Source organism: Diabrotica undecimpunctata, chromosome 8, assembly GCF_040954645.1.
Source record: "Diabrotica undecimpunctata isolate CICGRU chromosome 8, icDiaUnde3, whole genome shotgun sequence".
Lineage (NCBI taxonomy): Eukaryota > Metazoa > Arthropoda > Insecta > Coleoptera > Chrysomelidae > Diabrotica > Diabrotica undecimpunctata.
Window position 1 is genome coordinate 88,828,613 of NC_092810.1, and position 21,026 is coordinate 88,849,638.

Sequence of the window (21,026 nt, forward strand, 5' to 3'; positions counted from 1 at the left end):
ATATAAGTAATAATAATTCACATACATGATTAACACAATATCTTCATGGCTGCAACTACCTAGCTGCCTTGTGTAAAAATTCTTCTACGGAGTAAACAGATCCATCTAATTCTTTGTGTTGGTTTTGAAATTATTTTTCTTTCTGTTTGCCATTGATATATTTGTATATTTACTCAAAGACTACAACGCCTCACAGATAAGATCATCGAAGAACATCAGGCAGGATTTAGGCAGGGAAGATCAACGATCGACCAACTATTTAGATTAAGCAGGTCTTAAGTAAAGCCTGGAAATATGTCATAGATGTCTATAATATTTTCGTCGACTTTAAACCGACTTTAAATAGGCATATGATTTAATAAACAGGGTACAGTTATACAAAATATTAAGTGAATTTGAAATACCCTCTAAATTAGTTAGATGTCGGACACAGTGGCTCAGGTACAGATACAACATGAGATGACAGACTCATTTCAAATAACACCAGGATTAAAACAGGGTGATGGACTGGCACCAACATTGATAAATATCATGAGCAGAACCAAAGCAACAAGTGAGAATACGTATACGGACCTTAAATCACATGCTAAATAAAGAGGTCTGCCAATAAACAAAACAAGACTAAAATCCTAGTACAAAGTCGATCAGAAAGAGCAACACGACCCTACCTGATAGTTGACAACTTAGAAAAAGGAGATAGCTTTTCCTATTTAGGAGTCCACATGACAAAGGACAACATTGACGATGCAGAACTTATCAATTAGAAGAATAATCCTAATCAATATGCTATTAGCCTGATATTTAAATCAAGAGACGTAGATCAAAGAACTAAGATCGTATCTGCAAGACCATAATCCGACCGATAATGAGCCCTGGATTTGAAACTTGGGTGTTGACACAAAAATCTGTAAACCGCATAGAAATCTTTGAAAGAAAGGTACTGAAACGGATACTAGGCCCTAGAAATGAAAACAACAGGTGTCGAATCAGATACAATTATGAAATATATAATATATATATATATATATATATATATATATATATATATATATATATATATATATATATATATATAACATAAAATAGGATGGAAGAAGACAGACTTCCCAAAAAACTGTTGAATGCAAGAATGCAGGGGAAGAGACCTATTGAAAAACCGAGAAAACGATGGGAGGATAATGTGGATGAGGACGTCAGATATCTCCTTGGTATAGGGTATATGCAAACGGATGGAGAGGTTTAATGAGTAACGTATTTTATAAGTATAGTATAAGCAGTATAAGTAAGTATATATATATATATATATATATATATATATATATATATATATACATATATATATATATTCTTTTATTTTGAATTTTTTTAGAGCCTTGTTGAAACTCTGGGCAAATTTTTTAGACGCTTTTAACAACTTTTTGAAACTTTTTGTAGCATTTTTCAATCTTTTTGTAAGATGATTTTTGAACTTTTTAACATTTTTTGTGAGTTACTAAAAATTTTGAAAAGTTTGTATAAGCTTGTAGATTTTATAAACATTTAACTTTTTTGAAAACCTTTCAAAAATCGAAATAATATTAAAAGCTTGCGAAAAGAAACACAGACTTATCGATTAATGGTAAAAAAGTTATAAGTAGTGTTGGGATTTTTTGTTAGTTTTGTATGATACCGTTTCCTAATTATGGCTCTCTTTATTAAACTAATGAATAACACGGAAAAGAAATGCTCTATTAATAGTGCAGTTCATAACTAGGAAAATAACAATTATTACTAATTATATAAAAGAACGCACCGATGTGAGTAATATCTCAGTGGCGTCTTTTATACAGGACAGATTAAAATATTTGACTATATAAATGGGGATTGGGAATTGGGGATATGGGAATTAAACTTTGGTATATGTATCGGACATGATATGTTGGTAAGAGAAAACGATTAAAATCTCCGGTAAATGTCTAACTGATAGTGACAAATGGGCCACAGCAGCTTTGTCAACGAATCCTATTGAATGGGAATTAAACTTTGGTATATGTATCGGAGAAGCTATGTTGGTAAGAGAAAACGATTAAAATCTCCGGTAAATGTCTAACTGATAGTGACAAATGGGCCACAGCAGCTTTGTCAACGAATCCTACCTCCTATGTCCACGAAGACATAAGTCGCGTAATCCCCGGCAATATATGACGTATTACGGAAGCACGTTATCCGGCAGAAGGAGGACTGTGAAAGCGGGTCTCATAGTTATAATCGGAACACACCAGCGAACCTTTACCAACTTGCACTGAGGCAGTGTGTAAGCTATGCCTCACAACCCCTAACGTAGACGACACATTTAAATCATGGCTTTCATTCTCAGATACCTAAATGGCCCTGAACTGGGCAGCTTTCGGGATCAAGCCAGGAGGGCAGAGCTAACCCAAACTGCTACCCAAATAAAACAACAACGTTTTATAGCGACATATAATTGCCGCTCACTATGAAATCAATCCAGACTTCTAGAACTGGAAAAGAAACTGAAAATATAAAATGTTACGTCATAGGAATCAGCGAAATAAGACAAAGATGAATAGCTATTGGAATTAGCGTCAGGAAACACATTCTACTATCAAGAAACATCAACGTGCAGAACAGGCGGTATTGGATTCCTAATCAACAAGAAATGAAAATGAAGAGTAGTAAAAATAACTAGTATCTCGGATAGAGTAGCTAGCTTAACCTTACAACTTACAACTATCAAAGAGATACAATATACAAATTATACAAGTATACGTCCCAACCATGATTCACACTGACGAAGAAATAGAGGAACTCTACAGTAACATAACTAAAACATTAAATAATAATAAAAGTCCCTTAAGTATTTTACTGGTGGTTTTAATGCTAAATGGGAAAGAGAAACGGCAAGGAACAAGTCATGGGAAAGTATAGAGTCGGTGAAAAAATGAAAGAGGAGAACGGCCGGGTCAGTTTGCATACTACTAAAACATGCTTATTGCAAATACATTCTTTAAGAAAAAATCGAACAGAAAATGGAATTGGGTAGCACCAAATGGAATCACTAAGAACGAAATTGACTTCATTCTAACCAATATGATTACGACAATAAAATATGTTAATGTAATAAATAAATTTCAAACAGGGAGCCACCATAGACTAATCAGAGCAAAAATTGTTCTAAATCTAAAACTAGAAAAGAATAAAATTAATTTAAAAACCAAGAGTAACCGGTATAAATATTAACAATCTAAAACAAAAGTCAGATCATTACCAAAGGACAATTAACGAAAGATTACATGACCAAATCGATAGCTCTCAATTAATGTAAAAAAATCATCCTTGATAGTGCCAAAGAAATCGGAGGCTTACAAAAAAATGAACATAGTAAACTGTCTAATAAAACCAAAATAATTCTAAAACAAAAAAGGGAAATAAAAATAAGTAGCACCATACAGAGAATACAATACACAGAATTTTGTAAGACAATAAGGAGAAAAGTATTAAGAAAGGCTTGAGAAAATACAATGAAAGACTGGTAGAAAATGCAATCGAAAACAGAAAAAAACTACAATAAAACAAGAAAGACATTAATCATTGGGAAGAAGCAAATCGTTGCTCTAACAAACGAAAACGCCAGAATTACAGAGAGTAATGGAACAATGCAACTCGTGACTAAATTCTACAGGAAACTATAAAAAGCCCCTGAAACACTAAAAGAAGCAATCTGTAATCAAGAAGATGTACCAGAAGTCCTTCCGGAAGAATTAGAATCGACAATTACAAGAATTAAAAGCGGTTAAGTAGCTGGAATCGATGGCATAATAGTGGAACTGCTTAAATACGCTGGCAAAAACCTAGAAAATCTTAGCAGACATATTTACAAACTGCCTAAGATCAAGATGCATACAAGACCACTAGAATACAGCAAACACAATTCTCATCTTCACAGGCCGTCTTCTGTGAAATAGTTTTTAGAGTTAGGGTATTCTTTCATCAAATGTTATGCCGTGACTGACTGTTTTGACGTGGCTTTTGCCAGCTTCATTGTCATTAATTATTTGACGCTGACGAGTAGGTAATACTTCTTTCGTTTGTGGATTTAATTTTGTTCAGTTGTAATTTTAAGATCCCATTTTCCCAAGAAGATATACTATCCATTTTATTTTCCGCATCATTTATTCAGGTAAGTTTATTCATATTATGTATTTAAAGATATTCAGTTATCAGTAAAGTTGTACCTACTATAACCTCAAAATGTAACAGTCTAGGTTCTTGAATCTAATTTTGATTGACCAACATTGTTGCTTAACTAATATTACCAATTTGGACACAGTTTAAAAATTGCTTGCTCAAAAATTGAAAACATAATATATATATAGTAAAAACAGAAAATGAAACTTCTAAAACTACAGTTAAAAAAGAGTAGGAAAAACTAACTTTATAAAAAAAAATATTAAATGAACGTTACACAAACATTAGGATAACAGAAATTTAAGGTTGCGTTTCTATTTCTCAGTTTAAAAAATTTAATAGTATTAGATTTATCTTCCTGTCAGTTTGAATTATGATTTTTAAAGAATTTGTTTATCTTTGTGTATATTCTTACAGTGTCTAGTTTTTGTATTAGGAAAAAAAATTATAACATAGATCCAATTATTTGTTTTGAGCTAGTAAGTTCATCTTTTGCATAAGATCTAACGATTTTTTATGTATTTTAGGTGGGCGGTTTAATAAGAATTTTGACACTTTAAAACGTTGAAGCAATGATACCTAGACGTAATTTATTAAGAGGAGCTTTAATGCTATCGATGTTGTCGGAACAAAATCAACAACTCAATGATGTTCTCAATAAGACTGAATCCAACTTAAAAAAAGATCCGCAACCAATGGCAGATGATAGTGCAACTTCCTTAACTATAGAGGCTTAATTTGAAACCGAAATAATACTTGCTTATTCAGTGATTGAAGAAGATATGGACTCCTTAAATTTTCTGCAAGCTGCGAAACTTTTAAATAATCCAGATCAGAATTCTTCAAAATGTAACGAAGAAAGAGAAAATACGTTAATTTACACAACACTTGAGGTATTTACTCCATCCCAAAATGTTCCAGTTCGCAGTGAAGTAGAAACTTTAAATAACACGGTTATACCAGAAGAAATACAAACAGAAAATAAACAATTAGAAGCACAACAACAGTTCATTGACACAACATTAGAAGTTTTTAATTCATCAAATTTAAACCAAAATTTTCAAGGTGAAAATGATCCAGTATAAAGAGAAATAGAAACTGTAAACAATAGTGTAATTCATAATGAAAAACCTCAAGAAAAAGAACAGCAGTTAGATTTACATCAAGTACCAGATAGAGAAAATGTAGAACTTGATATTACAAAAAGTGAAACTAAAAGGATACAGAAGAAAACAAGTACAACTTTAAAAGAAAAAATACTAAACAGAATAAAGAAGTTGAAAGAAGATCATCCCACGCGCGATCCTTGTGATGATAAATGTCGCTCCACATGTCTTATAAAATTTTCGGAGTGGCGACAGTAATGTAACGCCGAAATTTGGAACAAAAATTTCACCGAAACACAAGACGGGATATCGCAAACCAAACACAATTCATTTCGATATTTTTTTAATGACCAAAAAGGCGAAAGAGTCAGGCTATGTAAAACATTTTTTCTAACGACTCTTGGATTTTCTAAAGAAAATAACTCAGTTATTTATGATATCCTAACATCTGGTGACAAAAATACAATGACAGGTACGGCGTCAGGTGTAACCGACAAAAGGGGAAAGCATTCTAATCATAAGAAAATTGACAGAAGCGTCATTAGAAATCATATAGAAAGTTACAACCCAAGTATTGCTCATTACAGAAGAGAACATGCACCAAATCGGCGATACCTCCCAAATGATGTGGCAATTCAAAGGATGTATGATGACTTTAGACGAAGTGAAAACTTTTGTGACTGTTCTTACGATTTATACAGAAAAGTTGTTAATGAACTCAATATATCATTCACGAAACTCGGTCATGAAGAATGTGGCATGTGCTTTAAGTTTAAAGAACATAATAAAGACCACAGTCAAGAAAACTTATCATCAGATTGTTTGGTTTGCGTCTGTTGGAAGAGTCATATTGCAAAAGCTACAGAATCAAGACAATTATATAAAGACACCATGTTCTTTTGTGCTGATCTTTAAAAAGTCATCATATTGCCACGCATGGATTCCTTCAAAGAAGTCGTGTTTACTCGAAGAATGGTAGTATTTAACGAAAGTTTTGTACCCATTGGTTATAAACGTAAGACCAAACCTCTCGAGGTATTGTGGCATGAGGCAATAAGTGGAAGAAAAAAGGAAGACATCCAAATGCCTTTTACTCGTTTTTTACCATTTCAGAGATGTAAAACATATTTGTATTTGGCTGGACAATTGCTCAGCACAATAAGAACTGGACGTTCTTTACCTTTTTGGTGTATATTATCAATTATTGCCCGGAGATTTCTGTTGACGCCATTGATATTTTTTATTTCGAACCAGGTCACACTTTTATGGCTGCTGACTCCTTTCACCATCAGGTAGAATTAGCTATGAAGCATAGTGGAAAAGTGTACGATTTCCAAGATTTTGTTAAGTGTGTTCAGGAAGCAAACTTAAGGAAAGTGGAAACAAAGGAGCTTAGTGGTGAGGATCTTTTCGCTTGGAAATACTACACTTCCAAGCCAATACTTAAGCATCGTGGCATCGATAGCGTTCTGTATCTTACAGACATTGGAAAAATGATAGTTAAGCGAGGCAATACAAATCTACTATATTCCACTGATTACCAAGAATCTAATACCAAAGAGCTAAATTTCTTATAAGCTAAATATATCAAGAACTTTCCAATACATGAGAAAACTAAAGGAGTAAGAGGATTTAATAAAGCTTAAAAAAAGAAATAGTTGAACCATTCAAGAGTCAGAGGAGCCAGATTTATTAAACACTGACTGACGCTGAATGAGGCATATAACCAATTTTTCCCTTATGTTACTTAGTTTTAAATTATTTCATAACTTCAAATTTTTATATGTCTATTCATTTTTAGATATTACACAGTTCTTAAAAACAAAAAGACAGTTCTTAAAAAAAAATAAACCTTTTATGTTCAGTATGTATAAAATTAGTTAATTTTTAAAGTAAAAAGATTTAACTGCCTATACGAGGGAGTTAGGGCTTCTTAGAATTTGATATGTTAGTATCCAACTTTAAAATAAAAAGCCCTAAATCCATTTTTCTCCTAAAAATTTAAATATTCTTATGTTAATGTTAAAACCATAATTTTAACATTGAAACAAAACCATTTACACATTAAATTCATTTAAAAATATCAAAACTGTGATGCTGGAAAAAAAATTGGTTTTCCTTGTCTTCTGTAAAATTTTGTTCTTTGGAGATAGGGCTTTTTAGCATGAGGGCAGAATGGTCTCATGTTGTACTTTTGTGGCTCAGTATCTTTATTTTTGTATTTTCAAGTATGGGGACCAAAAGGAATAATAAAAAATAAAAATGTCAAATCTAAAATTCATCAATGTATTGAATGGAAATAAGATTAATAAAATTATCAGTTGTAAAATTTATCAATATGTATCAACATAAGATTAATGGTACCTGCTATATAATTTTTATCTAACACAACAAAATCATACCATAAATTGTCAACATCTACAACACACAAATCATATTTTCCTAATGTGCTCTCCGGTTCTAGGAATTCAACCCAGGAGATTCCGGGAAATTATCAGGGAAAGACTTTTAGCTAAAAGTAAAAACAGCAGAAATCATTATCGCCATCTTCGTTTTTATAATCGTAATCATCAGATTACCATTATTATTGTCATTAGAATCGTATTATTGTTATAATTATCTTCTATGCAGTATTATATCAAATATTTCTTCAATTTCAATTCCCTCTACGCCACTGATTAAGAATGATAAAAGAATACTGTATTATATGCCTCACCAGGGCATTGCCATCGAGCTAGTTACACTTTACTGGGAAAATTACAATAATTTACGAAAACATTTTTAATTACCTGTTTTGGTTGCCTCTACGTGTGCTTCGTAATAACAAGGTATTTTATTAATGTTTTGTTTACTGTTTCTGAGAAATCGAAACAAAATATGACCATATAGGCTGTTGAAAGATAAACTACAGGAAATATGATATTTGGTAAATGTGAGAGAATAGAATTAAGAAATAAGTATTGTATTACCTGCGTATTTATCAATATTCTGTACTAAAAATAATTAAAACGAAGAACTTTATGACAAATATTCTTAAACTACCGGTAAAATGTTCTAAAATGTGTTTAATCTTGCGTGAGGACAGAATGTCAGTCATAACATTAGAAGGTCATCCGCGGTATCTATAAGGTATTTCTAACTCATTAAGTACTTAAAAGGAGAATAAATTATTACTCATCTCATAATTTTAATATATATATATCATATTTACGCACGCACGCACGCACGCACACATGATCACATGATTAATATTGTCACATGATTAATATTGTCTCTTCTTTTACTAGTGATATTAAGTTATCCTTTAAAGTTTTTTTGTAGCATTTTGTCTCCAAACGGTGTATCTTCTTCGGTTAACAACTTTCTAAAATCAGCTTTCTTCCAAAATGTAATAGAGGTTTTTGTGTTAATCGTGGATGGGAAAAGGCATTGTCCACAATGATTACATTTACTAGAATTCACTCCATTATTTGTATAAAATGTTTTTAGTCATTGAATAAGCCTAACAACTTGTTTGAATATTCTTGTCCTGCCATATTTTTAACGAATGTCACCCGTTGGATCACATTTCATCCAGAAAATAGTTTTTTTCATCTGACGGTATTTTCGAATATTCCTTAAATATTGACGTATCCAACATATTATCTCTTGTTGATGAGAAGCACTGATATCCGATTTTCCTTCTTCCAAAAAAAAAAAATTATTTGACAATATGTTTTCTTTCACAACCATTAGAATGATTTTAATATGAATTTTGGTAAAGTTTGTTTAGCAGAATATGGTTGACTTCAATTAGTGCAGTCGTAAATATTATTAAATTTATCTGACTTGGCCCATTGTTAAGACCGGTCCGGAGCGATAAGCAAACGAGGTAGACAGAGTTGGTCTTGTGACAAATAACACTGACTAGACGGTACTCCTACAAGAAAGCAAAGGATCCACAAAATTTACAATAATTATGACGACAAAAACCAAAAAAACGGATGTAAAATATATTACTTTGCCTTATATACCCGAAATTAATGTTTTCAAATGAGTTTTAAAATAAATTAAATGTATTTTAATTGCTAAGATTCTAGAAAAACAAACAATAATAATTTGTGGTTCTGAAAAGAACTATTTTTTTTAAATCGTAACATTTGTAGATTTGATGACAGTATCACTCCACACATAGTTCTGTTTCGCTATCGCTATCCTCATCTAAATTAATTAAATTAAATTAAATAAATTAAACTAAATTACTTGGAAGAATATCATTATACATTTTCTTATTAACTCTACAACAGTACTACTTAACGTTGGAGAAATATTTTGAGACCTCACGTTAGACTTCAATTCGTGCCACATATGTTCTATGGGATTAAACATACAATAATAGGGTGGAAGCCGTAGCACTGTATGTCCCATTTCCTCTGCCAATGTATCACAAACATATACTTTTTTTATAGAAAATGCCTTTAAAACTTCTAAAAGCTCTTGTTTGGTGTAACATTCTGCAAAATACATATCATTCGTCTCCATGTAATTTTGAATTTCCAATTTAGTATTATTTGAGTTTGGACCCTTACTTATGTAGTTGGCGACTGTGATAGCTTGCATTGTCCATTACTATCACGCTATTCTGAGGAATGTTTGGCATAAGATTATTCTTGAACCATTCTTCTTTTTGCCGTAGTATCTTCATGGTAGTCGACGCAGAAGTCTTTAATATTCTTTGCAGAAAGCCACAGGGCATTTGGAACCCAACCATTTTCTGATACAGCATGTAAAATCGTTATTCTTTTCCCTTTATTTGACGGAGCTTTTGTCTTACTTTTATCGGAGGAATCGGCAAATCTTTTAGGTCGCCTTTGAATGTGTGTCAAACCATGTCTCGTCGAAGTAAATTATCGGACGATTTTCAGAACAGAATTTTGTTATTGAAGTTATATACTCATAACGCCATTTTTGTAATCTGAGATTCCATAATTACTTGTCTTTTGTCAATAATTATACGATATCGAAAGCCCATACTTTACAAAATTTTCCATAAGCTGGTGAGGCTACAGTTTATTTGGTTTTGGTCAACATTGAGCCATTGCTTCAGAGCTCTTAATGTAGGTATGCGGTTGCTCTTCGCACATGGTATAGACTTTTTGACGTATCAAATCTTTATCGGCTTCGTCCATACATTTGGTGGAACTGGAATCTTTACGTTATTTTCTTGTTTCTATGGGATTTGATGTAAATCTTGTTTCTATGGGATTTGATGTAATTCTTTTTACTGTGGTCAAAGATATTTTCGTCAAATCGCATATTTCACTCGTAGCGGAAGTTGTGCCAAGTCCTCTTTTAAGTAAGGTAGTGTATATAGTTTGTACAATTTGCTTTCTATCTACAGATAAATGTTTCTTCTTTACCGGAACACTATAAGAAGCCCCATTATTATTATCCCACGGACGCCACATAGTGATAGAAAACGTAATGAATAAAATGAGTAGTACTACTTAACATTTCCCGTGATACATAAATACAAACAAATTTTATAAAGAACTCTTATTTAAATACTGGTTGGTGTTCAGTTCCATAAACTTATTATATAAATACTTGAAAAACACTTAAAAGGCGATTAGCAAACCCATCGTGCACTACCATCGAATTCGAAAAACCCTCTTATCAGTACAGTTTCTTCAATATAAGCCTTATCTGTATTAATGATATTATAATGAGTTTGGATTGTAGGCAATTAAATCAACATTAAGAAATGAAGATTGACAAATTTTACCAGGAAACATATTTTAATTTTAATTGAAACTGAACCTTTTATACTATTATCGGTTAACCCAGGATGTTTATAGTCAATTTATAGACGAAATTTCTTTCGGTATGCCCAAGTTTTGGGCAATACAATTGACTATGCAGACATCTTCCTGAACGGTAAAAGATGTTGTTGTACTTCGGTGGTCACACCGAATCATCTAACCTTTCTTCTCCCTGTATAGTTTTAAATAAATTCTTTAAAGCTCGGTGATCAACTATTCGCGTTTTGATGTTGGAGGGTTCTTGCTTCTTCTGTATTGTAGTAGTAGTCACAGAACAAATCTATGTTGCGGGAACACACTGTCCTACCAAAGTACTTCTACTCAATTTCATAGTAATTTCCTTTAATTTCATGTTTCTGTCAGAAACGACCACCCGAACTCTTACAAAGGCTTTTGCTGTTAAAAACTCTTTATGATTAAATCTTCGACCATCCTTAGACATCTCTCTCCGCAGTATACATTAAGTCTGATCAATAGAATTTTCTCAATATGGCCTGATTACATTACGTCGCAAGTAGTTAGAAGTGGACAATATCTTCATTTTCTTCATGAAAGAGGAGCTCTTTACCATTGACCTTGAGCACTTAATTACTAACATCTAGAACACTTCCAGTTTTTTCAAAAGACCCACCCTCAATATACATATAACAGGTTTCAGAAATTACCATTTTATGTTTGACTATTGTCTGGCTAATACATACCGGAATATTAATTTCTTCGAATGTTTTATGTCACCAGTTGATGTTTTAAAGTTGTCGTTCCATGTGAACCCTCTTTGTATTTCGACTCTTGTGTTTCTTTCTTGTAAATTCATGAATTTGAGCAACTTGGATAATATCTTGGCCCATATTTCTTCACCATCCGGATTATTCTCTGGACAATTTCCTTCAAACATCGTTAGTGTTCGTCTCCGCTAATGATTCAGACTTGATGGCGCCGACTCATCTGATATTTTTTATCTTGCTAATCGTAAAGCTTTCTGTAAATCGCTTTTTTTATCGCTCTCTCTCTTTCTCTCTCTCTCTCTCCCTCTCTTTTTCTTAAATCATTAACGAACGTTATTTCTTCCAAAACATTATCAGGGACTTCCAGGCAAGCTTACCACACCTTAGAGCAATAACTACTTTAAATGCCTACAACGTCTTGCTTGCACCCTTAATTGTATTTCACAGTTGTGCTTTATATACTTGTTGTAGATGGACATCTACATATAGTGTCCTACCCTGTAAAATTGGCCTATCAACTTTCTTGTGCATGTTGAATATGTTATGCTTATTTTCTTATTCTTCCATTTCTGAACATCTATCCGCTATCTATTTTTCTTTGGTCGCTCGTATTTTTTGTTTTATGTTTCTTTGTTTTCTTTTGTATTCTTCTGCTTTATCCTTAATTGTCTTCTTTGTTTCATAAGGTCTAGTATTTTTTCCGTCATTTATTGTTGTTTATTGAATATATTTGTTACACAATGTTTTTCTAGTATCTTGGTCATATTATGTTCACGAAATAATATCCATGTTTTCTCAACAATTTTGATTGTTCTTATTTCATTCATGTAATTGTTTATATCGTTTTCGATTTTACTTTTGTTGACGTTTGAAATAGACAATTATTTTAAATATTTATTAAAATTTTGCCATGTTTTTTTTAGTTTTATTCTGACTCTTGTGTCAGCGACTAAAGGGTCGTAGTCAGACCCAATACCTGCTCTACGGTATTGGGTCCCCTCATTCATTGCTTTCTCTCAGGGCATCTTCATCTACGAGCTCTGATTTATGCCCTTTACCAATTGTGGCATTAAAATCACCCATTACGTATTTGATTTCATTATATTCTAAGCTTTTAAATTTTACACTAAGCTTCTTATACAAAATTTCTATTACGTTGTCATACTCTCTTTCTAAAATAGGGGCATATATTATGTGTCCTAGTTTAATATTAAATTTCCCCATGTGGAGGCGGGCAGCTAAAGTAGAATGCTTTTACAGCTTCTTCTGCTTATCGTAAAAGGGAAATAATTGGAGCGGCTATCCGTTGACCATTAACTAAGTTCCTAACGTATCCTTCTGATAGCAAATACTTCTAACTATCATACGACACCCACCTCTACCCATCATACACGTCCTGATACTCAAAGCTATACCCGAGAAAAAATCCTTCAAAATTTTCCTCCATTTCAGTAGTATAAAAACCAGTGGATGAAATCAATGAAAACAAACGGATATGCATAGGGAAGGCTGCTATACATCATCCTAATATACCGCCTCCCCAACCACAAAGCCTAACACCATCATATCGACGGGGTGTATAGCCCAGGAATAACATAGAGGCCTATAACGGATACCCAAGATGGTGGACTCGAAAGGAAAACAGTCTTGGCGGGGTAAGGGAGCCCTGCCGCACTGAACCGATCAGTAGGACCCAACTCGTTGGAAGAAAGATGTGAAGGAATAAGAAAAATAATAAAGACGGAAGAGATAGTTGCGGGATTGAGGGAGAAACCTGAAGAGGGAGAGAAAAAGAAAGGGATGAAATTCGAGGGGGGAGAAGTAGAAGAAAAGGAAGAAACTGGAGCTAAAAAAAGTGCAACCAAAAGCAACGGGAATGATGGGGAAGATAATAGAGAAGGAAGAGGGAAGAGAAAAACAGAAAACCAAGAGAGAGTAGGAAAGAAAGAGAAGAGAAAAGAGAAAGAGGGTGGAGACAACAGACAAAGGGATGTAAAAAATAAAATAAAGGAGGAAATTCTAAGGATAAAAAATGAAAAAAAGGAAGAATAAGTGGAAGCTAGTAGCTTGGATAGCGGAAGCAGCTCTGGCGATGAATGGCAAAAGCAGAGGCCAAGAAACAGAAAATCGATCCAGAGGATAGAAACGACCAGTTCGGAGGAAGCTAAATAGCCAACCAACTACAAAGCAAGATCAAATTTAGCAGAAGCTATTAAAAGAATGGTTGACGTTAGCACAGACAAGATGACAATATGCGAAGACGAGAAGGAGACAATAGAGTTCTATAATGAAGATTAGCCTTGGGAGGTCTTCACGAGGACTGTGGTGAAACAGAAGGACATCTTTGAAACAACAGGAAACGTGGCAGACTTCGTCACTAAGAACAACGAAGACGTCAAAGTCATGAAAAAAACAAAAGCTATATTCCCGGAACTACCAAGTGGTCCAGCGGAGATAGACGAAGAGGGCGTCCTGGGAACTATGAGAGTTGTAACGTCTACCCATAAAGATGGAACGTAGATCCACAAGCAGTATCCACAGGACGGTGAAGTGCCTGAAAACGCGCAGGAAACTGGTACAGAAGATAGAAGAACTAGGAAGAAAAAACATGAAGGTCCACACGCCGATCACACAGTTGAAACATCGAAGAGAATCCTGTAGTAGGTTTCAAGATTAAGGGGTGTGACGATCACGCCTCTAGGCAAAAAAAGCTAAAAGGGGGTGGGCTAACATCAACACCAAGTCCAGGGAACAAAAATGAGTGGTAATTATTAACAAAATCAAAGAAAGATCATTTGTGGATCTAATGAAAGAAGCAAAAAAATTACCTGGCAGAAAGAACGGACATGGATATAAAAGCATCACAGATCAAAGAAACTTGGTGCAGAAAATCTCACCCAATACAACGGAGGAAGAGTTCCAAAAGACCACAGAGGAAGCAGCAGACTGGTGACATCGTAAAAATCTGAACCGAGAGATGAGGCGAAGTAAGAGGGATAAATAATGAGTGCAGTGGTGAATTCTGATATGTGAAATAATTTTTTTCGAAAAATTAATAATAAAAGAGTTTCCCATATGGTTCCAAGTTATGCAGACACATTGTATAAAACAAAATTCTGAAACCAAATGAAGAAGATATAATAGGCACGTCCAGGTTGCAAAAAGGACTCTGTAGAAAACGCCGAATTAATTTTTTTTACTAAATTTAAAGCATCAAAGTATGATGGAAGCACACATGCAAAACTGTACGTAAAACTTACAAGGTAAAAACTTCTGCTAAATATTCACGAATATTTGAAGAGGTAAATCTTCTTACGGTGCCTATCCGTTCCGGATGTTGGCGATCAGCATAGCTGTCCTAACTTAACTTGCAGCTAATTGAAAAAATAAAAATGTCCTTTAAAAGGTAAATAGAATAATTAAATGAAATTAAGATTTTTTCTAAGAATAATGTAAAAAAATCTGTTTAAATCCACTCAGCTTTTCTGATTCAATTTCAATCGCGTACCACACAGGTTGACACAGGAAACCAAATTTGCAAATATATTTCTGATCTACTCAAGATACTATCAATTAAAAAATTAAAAATAAGCACTGCGATGTTCTTAATGGCAATAAAAAACAAAAAAAGTTTATTTCGTTAAAGGAAGTGACGAACTGAATATTTAAGCAGCGAGTCTTGAAATTTGCATCCGCTTAAAAAGTCAACCGGATGAAAAGCTCTAAAAATATTCGTAATACAAGACGTATATTTTATTTTTACAAGTTAACTATTTAACGAACGTAGATAATCTTAAACGAAATGGTAACTGTAAATAAAAAAGAATTAAATGAACTTTATTACTGTGAAGAGGATTCTCAATATTGCATCGCTTATACTCTAATAAAGGATAAGAATGTCAGATTGTCTTAGCTTTACCAACAGATTCATAGTCATTTTATTTAGCTGGTTTGATTAAAAATCCGACAGGTTCTTCTTTAAATCGTGCCACTATATGTCAGCCTCTATGTCTGTCCACGCGATAACTCTTGAAGAAAACGTCCCTAGAACCTTAAAACTTAGTACATATGTTTTTCTTCTACAGTTCTCTTACATACAGCACTGAACATCTTCAACATTAAGCAAAGAGGCACAAAAAAAGATGTGCCACGATTGACACAATTGAGTCACCGCATCCGAAAAGGAAAGTACCCCAATGTCAAAGATGTCAACATTTTGGCCACACACACAATTATTGCCACAGGAGTCCGCGCTATAAAATGCGTGGGAGTTCACCTATCGTCTCAATGTCCAAAACAAAAAAATACAAAAGATGTTTAATGTGTAAATTGTCTAGAAAATCATCCTGCCAGCTATTTATAAGGGATGTACAGTACACATTTTTTCCAACACTTCGAGAAGAAAACGCTAGTCAATCACCTCGTGCAGTACATCCTTCAATCACTCAACCAACTATCAGCTATGCGAAAATTGTTGCAGGAAGAAATAATAGAAATACATCTACCATAGATGAGACTTCTCATGTAATAGAAACAACAACTCCTCAACATATACAAAATAATCTAGAACTACTAGTACATAAGTTAATAGAAATAATGGATAAGATGTTTGATCTCATAATGTCTCTGATACCTAAGCTTAACCTTCAACACTAAACTAAAAATGTGCTGTTGGAATGCCAATGGCTTAACCACTCATTTCCACGAAGTTAAATAATTTATTTACTCCCATAATCTAGATGTTATATTTATTTCTGAAGCACACATAAGAGCCATTTCTATATTCCCAAATATTCAACCTATGTAACTCAAGATCCATTAGGTAAAGTCCACGAAGGTACGGCAATTATTATAAGGAATAACATTAAGCATCATGAAATAAATAAAATTAGTAAAGTTAACATCTAAGCCACATCAGTATCGGTCGAAGATTCACAAGGCCCGATTATTTTATCTTCTGTTTATTGCCCACCGAATAAAATAATTAAAGCTGATCATTTAACTGAATACTTGTTGCTCGGACACCGTTTTATTACTGCTTGAGATTATAATGCCAAACATTATAAATGGAGCTCCAGAATCATAGCCTCACGTGGACGAGAATTATTAAAAAGTATTAATGAGAATCATTTAATTCCTCTCTTTACTGGGGAGCCTAGTTATTGGCCCACTGATAGACAAAAAATTCCTGATCTTATTGATTTCGCTATAGTAAAAGGAATATCACATACCTACCTTCAAATTTCTCCTTCATTTTACCTCTCATCAGATCATTCCCCTTTCTTCATAGCTCTACAAAGCCAAATTCATAACTGTCCTAAACATTTACACTCTCTAATAAAAGAACAAACTGGAACAGATATAGAGAAGAAATAAAAACATCCATTAACCTAAACTTGCCTCTTAAAAGTGATAGCGACATAGAAAATGCTGTTGGTCACTTAACTACAGTTATTCAGCAAGTTGCTTGGACGTCCACCCCAGAAATTACTTACAAACACAACTCCGAGTCCTATTCTGCTCACATAAATACAGTTATATTGGAAAAAAGAAAACTGCGGAAGAGGTGGCAGCTCACTAGGCATCCATAAGATAAAGCGAATCTTAATATAGCTTGCAGACTACTCAAAAGAAAACTGATCCAACATAAAGACAATGGAATCAACAAATATTTAAAGAACCTCTCACTTGCAGATGATACAAACTATTCGCTGTGGAAACTAAAAAAAAACTTAATCACAATGAACAAATGAATGTGCCAATCAGGAAACAAAATGGCACTTGGGCTAAAACTGACATAGATAAAGCATATACTTTTGCAAATCATCTATGCGAGGTATTTCAACCGCATCAGAGGGAAGTCTCAGTTGAAGAGGAGCAAGCTATTCATGAAGTCGTAAATGCACCATATCAAATGGCTCCATCAAATCCAAATCAAAGAAATAATTGATAATTTGGAAATTAAAAGTCACCTGGATATGATTTAATATCCAATTTAGTATTACAAAATCTACCCAACGAAGGTGTAAGTTTAGTTACTTATATATTTAATTCAATATTAAAAATAGGTTATTTTCCAGTCCAATGGAAAGTTACTCAAATTGTTCTTATTCCAAAACCTAATAAGGATCACACAGAAGTATCTTCATATCGCCCAATTAGCTTGTTGCCTATTATATCCAAATTATTTGAACGGCTTTTTCTGAGAAGACTGGAGCTTATTTTATATGACAGTAATGTTTTACAAAATTATCAGTTTGTAGAGGTATAATTTTGCCTACCACATTGGGTATCACTTATAGGGGGTTGAAACTGGGGACTGAACAATTACTGGGCTGGAGATGGAGCAAGCAAACAAACTGAAACGTTTGCGAACGGTCACTCTTGGTTTGGTTGGAGAGCTGGATCGTAAGTAAGTGAATAAAAGAGGTACTAGAAGGGGTAATTATAAAGAAATTAATCAAAAAAATACTTAGATAGATTTTCTGGGCAACACATAAAAGAAGGTTCCTAAACTATTTGAAATGGACGCCGTTTAAAAGAATCTTCCTGCTAGATGGAAAAAAGGCCTTTCTTTCCTAAAAAATATTAAAGGGTGAAAATCTTTTTAGAGGAAATAATTCTACACTTGGTTTAGAGAGAAACATTACATATTTATTATTACTTCACCATAAACAGTTATTACAAATAATAATAACAAAATTTAAAAGCAAAACTTAGCAAAAGCAAAACAATGGCGCTTTTTGTAACGATTTACAAGCTCCAGACACTTGGGGACACTATAGGACTTTAAATTATTATTAAAATGAAAATATCTAGATTTTTCAACGGAGCTTACATTGAGGTTAACCTTCAAACAAAACAATTCAAAGTTATGGTTATGTACCAAATATCCGAAAGGGATAATACTAACTGTCATATGTCGAAATAAAATATTAAACCTTTTGGAAACATTAATTTTAATTATAATAGTTAACTTTATTTAATGAAAACTAATATGACAATTAGCTTATCTATAAAACTTATAATTTTATTTATTACAATCTTTTGTATATATCACAATATTACAATCTTTTTTAAATAATTTGTCATGAAATTTAAAAATGTCTATTTTTACTTAAAACATTGTTTAACAAAAAGTACCTTATATCACTCTGGCTTATGTATTTCCTTTAAGAAAGTTTTTGGGATTGGGACTGGATAAAAAAGCTGCAAACAAACACAACTGTGTCTCACTCAAGCTGCAAATTGGTATGAAGTGACCAGGGAACACAAATAGAGAATTATTTGGAAGTTGGAAACTGGATCCGGGCTTCGAATTATCCTGGATGACAAAAAACTGCAATCTTCAAAACACGGCCTCTCAAACGCTCCTGCTTAAAACCATGTGGACCTCTCAAATTGTTGTAACGCTGCTTTACAAATCTCCCACATAGGGCACAACACAACAAATCGGTGATTAACTCAACAAAAACTGCCACATTGCCTTTGAGCTTAATTCACCACTCCATAAAAAAATTTGCCGGCTTTTGAAGACTACACACGATGAAATCTCTCTTCTTCAAAACCTCAATCCAAACTTCACTGTAACTACTAACTTTTCACTATATTTCCATGACAAAACCGAATAACGAACAACAAAAAAACAATAACGAATTTAAAAAAGAAAACTTCGGACTAAAAAATGAAGTGATCACTTTGGCGATCCATCGTAGAGTGATCTCATAATCTTTAAAAATCATTCACCTCCCCGCATAACTTTCTCACCAATCTAAATGGATATTTATTTGACGCACAATATTAGGTGGCTTCACGATCAAAGGAATGCAATTTAAATTATTATATACAGACCAGAAATGTTTATATTATCAATCCCAACGACGCAAAAGGATTGAGAAAATATTTTGGTGTTTTAACATATAAAAGGAAGTTGAAATGCTACAAGTTTGGGTTTAGGAAACAACATGGCACCATCGAGAAAATTCATAGGGTGGTAAAGACTTTCAGAAATTCGCTCGAATACAAAAATTACTGTACTGCTGCATTTCTAGATGTCTCTCAAGCATTCGACAAAGTTTGGCATGTAGGTATTGTTACGAACATGCTTTCGGCATGGCCCATATAACGGTTGCAACTCTAAAAAGGCATTAAGAACATTCGCAATGTATCGAGTGCGAGGTAGAACAACACGTCACGTAGGCGAATTAGAGGTGGGACTACTCCAGAATATTCTCGAACATAATACTTTTGGTATATATATGTAACGATGTTAGGAGTAAGTTGGAGTTGATAAGAGAGTACCGAACTGTAAACTTATAAATAAATATATTTATATTAATTCGAACCGCCCGTTTTATTTAATCTCGTTACAGTTGGTGTCCGGTGTGAGATTTAGAAATAAATTCAGCAGTGACTTTTAAAAAAGACATTTGAAAGAACATTTAAAAAAGTACGTGTGTGCCTGACCAAAGATGCTGCTAGTACAACTTTCAGTAAGACAGTTGCGTGAGCAACTAGAAGAACGCGATGAAGACTGCAGCGGGTCCAAGAAGATACTTAAAGAACGACTGAAGACTGTTCTTAACAAGAATGGAGATGACCCAGAGACATTCCATTTTCAGTCAGCAGAAGAAGCAGTTTTAATGAAGATCGAAGAGAGTTCCAGAAAAAATGATAAGAAATTTGAAAACGTCTCTCAAATGATAGAAGAATCTTCTAAAAAAAAAATGATGAAAGATTCAATGAAACGTCTCAAATTATTAAAGAAATAGCTAGACAAAATGACGAGAAATTTGAAAATGTGTCTAGAAGATTCGAAGAGACTTCTCAAATAATTAAAGAAGTTTGTATTCAGAACAATGAGAAATTTGAAGAAGTCTTTAAAACATTCGAGAAGATCAAACAGTTAAAGAGCATGATAACCAATACAAAAGTGCTACCACCAGTTAATACAGTAGCCTTAGATCCGGTAGTGAAACAAGAACCACCTAGAGACGAAACGACACATCATATGCGATTCAAATTGCCACCATTTGATGGAAAGTCTTCTTGGTCCATATACCCTAGACAATTTGAAGCTATTGCGACAGCCAATCATTGGACAGAACAAGAAAAAGCTGTTTCCTTAACTGCTGCTTTACGAGGTGATGCTGCGGATATCCTAAGATCGATTCCTAAGGGTCAAGAAAAATGTTACCAGACCTTGT